Here is an 8,369-nt window from a genome sequence, read left to right on the forward strand (position 1 = left end):
ACAGCAGTACAAAGAAAACATACAGAGAAATGCCACGGCACTTCGATATATCCAACAAGGTGTTAGTAAGTCAATTTTCCCCAGAATATTTGGTGTCAAAAAGGCCAAAAATGCTTGGGAAATCTTAAAACAAGAATTTCAAGGTTCCGAAAAGGCAGTCACCATCAAGTTACAGACTTTGTGGAAAGAGTTCGATAATTTATCAATGAAAGACAGTGATGGAGTTCAGGATTTTTGCAGTAGAGTTACTGAGATTATGAACCAGATTAAAGGTTGCGGGGACTCCATTGAAGACAAGAAGGTGAATGAAAAGGTGCTGAGATGTCTTCCTCCAAAGTTTGATCATGTAGCAGCAGCCATTGAAGAATCAAGGGATTTGTCCAAGATGACTTTTTCAGATTTGTCAGGATCATTACGGTCTCATGAGCAAAGAATCAATCGACCTTCAAGTCAGCCTACAGAGCAAGCTTTTCAGTCAAAGATTAATAATTCAGATCAGAATAAAAGCAGCAAGAAAGACCAGAAGAATGGAGGCTCATCTCAAAGAAACGGACAGCGTGGCAAAGGGAAAAGAGAACAGAACGACAACCGCAACAAGTGGAAAAATGACAGAGGGAATTCACAGCAAAATTCAGATTCTCAGTGCATCATTTGTAATCGGTCTAATCATGAATCAAAAGATTGTCGTTATAAATGCACAAGGTGTCGCATTCCTAACAATTCTCAAAGGGATTGCTGGTATCAAAATAAGAAAGGAAAAAATGAGGCAAATTTTACAAAAGAAGGTGATGGAGATTACTTGTTTTATTCAAGTAAAGGTGCTGAACGTGAATCATATAATTTGTGGTACTTGGATAGCGGCTGCAGCAACCACATGACTGGAGAATGTGACATTTTCATCAGCCTTGACCAAAGTTTTAATTCGCAAGTGAAGCTTGGAGATGGAAAGATGCAGAAAGCTGTGGGAAAAGGCACTATTGCTGTCCATACAGAGGGAGGTAACAAAAAGCTTATTTCTGACATTCTTTATGTTCCAAATTTAACTCAAAACCTTTTGAGTGTGGGGCAGCTAATTCAAAAGGGTTTTTCAATTTATTTTGATGATGAGAAATGCAAAATTATTGATAAAACTAATAATCACACAGTGGCCGTTGTTGAAATGTCAAAGAACAAAGTTTTTCCTCTTGTTATGCCACTTGATGAGAATGTTGCTCTCAAAACTGAAAATTCAGATTTGTCAAATTTATGGCATCTCAGATATGGCCATTTAAACTATAAAGGGCTGAATTTGCTCAAGCAAAAGAACATGGTGATTGGCTTACCTGATGTTGGAAGATATGAAAAAGTTTGCGAGGGCTGTATATATGGAAAATGCATAGACTTCCATTTCCTAAAAATTCATGGAGAGCCAAAGCTCCGTTGGAATTGGTGCATGCTGATATTTGTGGTCCTACAAGGACTCTCTCTCTCAATAACAGGAGATATTTCATTCTTTTTGTTGATGACTATACAAGGATGATGTGGATTTATTTTTTGAATGAAAAATAAGAAGCTTTCTCAACTTTTCTTCAGTTTAAAGCTCTTGCAGAAAGGCAAAGTGGATGCAAAATGAAGACCTTGAGAACTGATCGTGGTGGTGAATTTATCTACACTCCATTCATGAATTATTGCAGGGATAATGGAATTCAAAGACAACTTACTGTCAGCCGAAGTCCACAACAAAACGGAGTCGCAGAACGGAAGAACCGTACCATTGTAGAGATGGCAAGAAGCATGTTAAAAGGCAAAGGCATTCCTAACAACTTATGGGCAGAAGCATGTCATACAGCTGTGTACATCCTCAACAGGTCTCCTACAAAAGCTGTTAGAGACAAAACTCCATTTGAAGCTTGGCACAACCGAAAGCCAACTGTTGATCACTTGAAGATTTTTGGGAGTATTGCTTATGCTCTTATTCCAGCTCAAAACAGGGAGAAGTTTGATGAAAAAGGTGAAAAATATTTGTTTATTGGCTATAGTGATGAGTCTAAAGGGTATCGGTTGTTGAATCCTACAACAAATAAGCTTGTTATCTCAAGAGATGTTGTATTTGATGAGGCATCAGCTTGGCAGTGGGAAAAAGATCAATCTCAAGCATCTAGCTTTTTTGAAGCTCCTGTATCTCCACCAAATTCTTCACAGCAAAATAATTTGGAACCAAATTCTCCAAATTCAGCAGCAGAAAGTTCTTCGGATGATGAAAGCCCTCCAAGGAAGATAAAGTCAATGAGAGAAATTTATGAGTCATGTGAACTTGCTTTATTTTCTTGTGAGCCTCAAGACTTTGAGGAGGCCTCAAGAAATGAAGATTGGATCAAAGCAATGAACGAGGAAATGGCCACCATTGTGAAAAATAAAACTTGGGAGATGGTTAATTTGCCAAATGGAAAAGAAACAATTGGGCTGAAATGGATCTTCAAAATCAAGTACAATGAAGATGGTTCAGTTCAAAAATATAAGGCGCGGCTCGTTGCCAAATGATACTCTCAGCTGCCTGGAGTTGATTTTACAGAAACATTTGCTCCCGTAGCTCGAATGGAGACTATTCGAACTGTTCTTGCATTGGCAGCCCAAATGGAATTAAATGTGTTTCAGCTAGATGTAAAATCGGCATTTCTAAATGGTGAAATTGAAGAAGAGGTTTATGTTGAGCAGCCTAAAGGATATGAAGTGAAAGGTGAAGAAAACAAAGTTTATCGACTCCGAAAAGCCTTGTATGGCTTGAAGCAAGCCCCTCGAGCGTGGAATAGCAGAATTGATAGATATTTCGTTAAAAATGGATTTGACAGAAGCTCAAGTGAACCTTCTCTTTATGTCAAAAAGGAAGGTACTGATTTCCTTATTGTTTGCCTTTATGTTGATGATCTAATTTATTGTGGCACTAATCTGAAAATGGTGGAAGAGTTTAAAAAAAGCATGCTAGATGAATTTGAGATGACTGACTTGGGCTTAATGAAGTATTTTCTTGGCATTCAAGTGAAGCAAGCCAGAGGAAAAATCTTCTTTTGTCAAGAAAAATACGTAGAAGATTTGTTGAAGAAATTCCACATGTTCAAATGCAAACCAGCACCTACTCCTATGGGTTTGAATGAAAAATTGAAACATGATGAAAAAGGAGAAAAGGCTGACGCAAGAATCTATAGAAGCAAGCTTGGTTGGTTCGTTGATTTATCTAACCAACTCAAGACCTGACATTTTGCACTCAGTTAGTGTTCTTTCTAGATTTATGAATGATCCAAGGAAGTCCCATTATATTGCAGCAAAGAGAATCTTAAGGTATCTTCAAGGAACAAAAAAGCAGGGGATCATGTATGAAAAAGAAGACAATTGCAAGCTTGTTGGTTTTACTGACAGTGACTGGGCTGGTTCCTTTGATGACAGAAAAAGCACATCAGGTTATTTATTTTGTCTTGGTACAAATGTGATTTCATGGAGCTCAAGGAAGCAGAAGTCAGTAGCTTTATCCTCAGCCGAGGCAGAGTACATTGCAGCAACTGAATCAGCTTGTGAAGCCGTTTGGCTTAGAAGAATTCTCAAGGATTTGCAGTTCAATCAAGATGCTGCAACAACAATTTATTGTGACAACATGTCAGCCATTGCTCTAACAAAGAACCCTGTATTTCATGCTAAATCTAAGCACATTGAGCTGCGTTATCACTACATCCGTGACTTAGTAAGCAAAGGAGAAGTTAATATGGAGTTTATCAGCACTAATGAGCAGCCAGCAGATTTTCTGACCAAAGCAATCATCATTGAGAAATTTGAAAAATTCAAGAAGCAATTGAAGATTACTAATTAAGAGGGGGTGTTGAGATATAATTAGTAATCTAGTAAATTGAGCAAGAAGTTTGAAGGGTTATTTGGTTTGTTTTTCAACGTGAAGTAAATGGTAGAATTGATGTTTGCAATGTGGCTTTGGAAATGTAAAGCATGATTAATGTAATCTCTAGAGTTGTCTATAATGCATATAAATATAGAACTCTGGTTGTATGAAAAGTAAGAAGACAGAAACAAAAAAAATGAATTAAGCAATAAAGTTTCAGAAATTTCCAACAAAATACTCTGTTCTTAAATAAAAATTTTTCTGCACTTCCGCTTGCACCCAACAATAATGACGTGGGCTGAGGAAAATCAACGTGCTAATGATTCTTTGCTAGGTACGGCAGCCAAAAAGAAAGAAGTATGGATTCACTGGTCGCCTCCTATATGCCTTGGTGTAAACTCAATTCGGATGGTTCGAGCAAAAGGTTTGGCCTTTCAAGTGCTGGAGGTATCATTCGGGATTATAACGGCAAGTGGATTCGGGGATTTGGCCTAAATATTGGTTGTTGTTCGATTACGAATCTTGAACTTTGGGGTCTTTATCAAGGCTTGCTGATTGCATGGGAGATTGGAATTCGATGGATATTGGTAGAAGTGGATAGTTTATGTGTAACTTAATTCGTTGCTAGCTCTTCTAGTCCCGTCAATGACTGTTCTCAGCTTGTCTTACCTATTCAGGACCTCTTAAAACGAGAGTGGCATGTGGAAATTAAGCATATTTATCGTTCGACGAATTTTGCTGTTGATACTCTTGCTGATTATGCACACTCTCTACCTTTGGGTCTCCATATTTTCGGTTCACCTCCAGCCTCCATCCATCACATTATTCCCCATGATATGTATGGGGTTGCCTACCCCCGATTTGTCATATCTTAACTCCCTTTGAGGAGTCCCTATGTATCAAAAAAAAAAAAAATCAACACATTAGGCTTTAGTTATCATCGCAGCTTGAAAATAATTGCAATAGAATCAAACAAATGAAACTATAATCACACAAATAAAATGAGTGACAATTCTGACCAAGATTTTTGGGCAAATTAGCAACAAAAAGAAAAAAAAAAGTTGTCTTTGATGAGTATTGAGGGTGATTGAATCATTTTTTCCAACTTAGAAATTAATTAAAAAAGGTTAAAAAGTATTACATTTTTCCCTTATAATCTCTTTTACGAGTATATATATAATTATTCTCAAGTGCGGATACTTTTTTTTTATGTGGACATGCTATTAAGTTATGGGGTTTAATAGACTTATTTTTTAGTGAACTACAAAACCGTTATGTTTAATAGTATTAAAAACTAATTTTTTTAAACCATACGGCTTAAAAACGTGTCCTCAAGAACATGTAATGCTTATAAAACTAATCTAATGTCTTGTATTTTGTGGTATCTTGCATAGTGAAATTATTTATGTGACAAAGCCTTTCGCTTTGAATTAAATATATAAGGTTGAGACAACATTCATTCATTAGTTAAATTTTGTGTATCAGTTAGGCTTGAGTTTCTGTTCAGTCTCATAGCAAAACCTATTCAATTGATAAAGTCTATAGCTTATTTTGACTATGATATTCAGGCCCATCTATGGACTTCAATAAGTTTTTTTTATCGTTTTGGAGCATCATGGTGAATTGGTGATATATATGAGCTCTTCTTGCATTGCTTTTACAATTCCATGGGCTCATCGGACCATATATCAAAGGGAGCTATTGAATAAATTTTTTTTTTTCACTTTGCACAAATAATAGGGTAAATGGTCACTTGGTTCTTATACTTTGATTTAACAGACAATTTAATTCTTATATTTTAAATAATGTCTCAAGACACCCCTAATGTTATAATGTTACATTATTATCCTTTTTTTTTTCCTTTTACAATAATACTCTTGCACCAATATTCTTAGAGAAATTAATGAAAAGAAAAAAAAATCAATTTAACAAATTAGTCTTACAAGCAAAATAAAAAATAGTGTAAATTTTTATGTTATTATATTTTACTTTTAAGATTAAGTTGGTGGATTAATTTTTTAAAATAATTAATAGAACATTGTTGCTAGGATACTAAATATTGCTTTAAGTTAGTTGATTTTAATTCATTTATTAATAATTATTAGCAAGATTGTTGCAAGGGTACAAAATAATAATACTTCTTTCGTGCTGGTATTTATTGGTTAACTTATTAATTTGCTAATGAACTTATTTATAAATTAACTAATTAATGCCAAGAATATTGTTCGAAGGGTATTATTGTAAAGGAAAAGAAAAAGAAGGGCAAGAAGGTAATAAAATTAACTGCATGTTGTCTTGAGATATTTTTTAAAATATAAGAACTAAACGGACATTTAAATCAAAATATAGGGGGTAGATAAGCACCCACACCACAATTAATATAGATATTTTTGTAGTCTAATTTAATTACCCTTTTTATAGTGTGAAACATAAATTTTTAGTATTAAATTTGAACTTTTATGAAATTTTACTTTCTTACTAGCGTGATATAAAATGTAAGAAAATAGTTTTTTTTTTTATATATATATAACAATGGACAATTAAATTAAAAGAGTTCTTTTGTTGAACAACAAAACCCTGGATTATTATCGGATTTCATCAATTCATGATAATTGCAGCGTTATGATAGGATATTATTTAAGAGATCTGTAACTTAAACCCTCTAGTATTTAAATTGTGTTGATGTAATTATTGAAAAGATAAGATTACTTGTATTCTAAAATTTATTTTGAGCACTCTTTTACCCCACTTATTCATTCAAAAAATTTCAAAAAATAAATTATGCTCTACAAATTCTTTCAAATGTCAAAATTATCCTTCTTTAAAACCATTCGTAAAGTTCTTTTTCTCTTTTACACCATTGATATTCATCATTCTCGAATCTGCAATTAACTAATGTTTCCCAATCATTTTTGAGTTAGGAACTGTTTTTATTGACATGTGATCTTAGGCCCCAGCTATAAGGATATGCATTCCTTTGATTTGAAATTTAAGCAGGTTTGGGATATATGTTGTATGCGGTATTAAATATATAGAGCTCATATTTAATGCCCTCTTTGTTTCAAATTTTTTTCGTACTTTTTCTATGAATTTTCTTTTTCCAGATTTGATTTTTCTTTATTCTTTATCACTTTTCCTTGTGTTTTTATTTGAATGGGGAATGCTCAATTCATCAATCATGTTCAGATTTATTTTTCCCCTAGTCATAGTATTTTCCTAAAATATATTTGCAATTAAAAATTAAATTTTTACCCCTCACATAATACCTTATGGATGTCTATTATATCCCAAATTATAAGGGACATTATGCCCTTTCTAGTTTTGTTGGAACTTTGAGTGCATGGATGGGCAATGGGCAATGAGCCCATTGACGGCCATGCAATTGAGCTACATTTGCAGGTGCACATGATATCACTCCTTTTCAAGTATCTTTCATTTTCACAAAAAGGACACCTACACCCCCCAAAATTTAGGAAAATGGTTAGAAAAGTCCCCAAGTTTTCATTAAGAGGCATTAAACTTTCGTTTTAACCATAATGCTCTTTAATTTTATAAATCCCCAAAACAATAACCCTAAAATTTTATAATAAATGGAAATATGGCATTAAAATAAATGCAATAATATATACATTTCAAAATAATTTTAATATTTAAAAATATTTTTATATTTTTCAATCTATTATACCTATTTTATTATATTAAAATAATTTTTAATAATAGATAGAAACATAATATTAAAATAAATTAATTAAAATTAAAATTATTTTGAATATTATGTAAAAGTTAATTTTAATATTATTAATAGGAAGATTTTTTTAATTGTAAAAGCTATTTAACCTAATGATTTATTTAAAATCTTTATGTTATTACAAATATATTATTAAAATAAATATAATAACTGGACCTGCATTAAAAAAAAAAAAAAAGTAAAAGCCCCACAAAAATCTGTACAAATGAAAAAAAAAAAAAAAAGGTCTTTTGTTCCTGGTGTAAGTGTTGCCACGGTGAGACTCACCCATAAAATTAAATAATCCATGAGAGGTGAAATGTGCAGTGGTGTTTCATGAAGCAGCAAAACACAACTTTAATAATTCGGAAGAGATTAAAAATGAAGAGCCAAAACAGCAATTCACGCGGCTTGTATTAGGTAGAATACGGTTAGTATGAGTGGGGCCCAACATGGGAATCTCAGTAACAAACTCAAAACCACAGTCCTGTACCAGACCTCAAATAAAGTAACCAGACAGGAGATGATAAGAAAGCAGAGAAACAAATTCTTTAAAAAGCAAAGTAAAAAGCTCCTCTTTCTCATAACAAACCCTTTGCAATGATTTTCATTTAATTCACCGGCTTTTTTTTAATTTTTTTTTCCTGATTTGATTGTTTTGGTAACTGAAGCAGACAAATTTAAGGTCCAAAAATGTATGAGGAGATCGCAGATTTCTTTGATCCCAACTCCATGACTGAAGATGCTGCTGTAGCATCAATGGAGAAAACTTAACCCCAT

The sequence above is a fragment of the Citrus clementina genome, unplaced genomic scaffold (assembly GCF_000493195.1).
Source record: "Citrus clementina cultivar Clemenules unplaced genomic scaffold, Citrus_clementina_v1.0 scaffold_9, whole genome shotgun sequence".
Classification (NCBI taxonomy): Eukaryota; Viridiplantae; Streptophyta; class Magnoliopsida; order Sapindales; family Rutaceae; genus Citrus; species Citrus x clementina.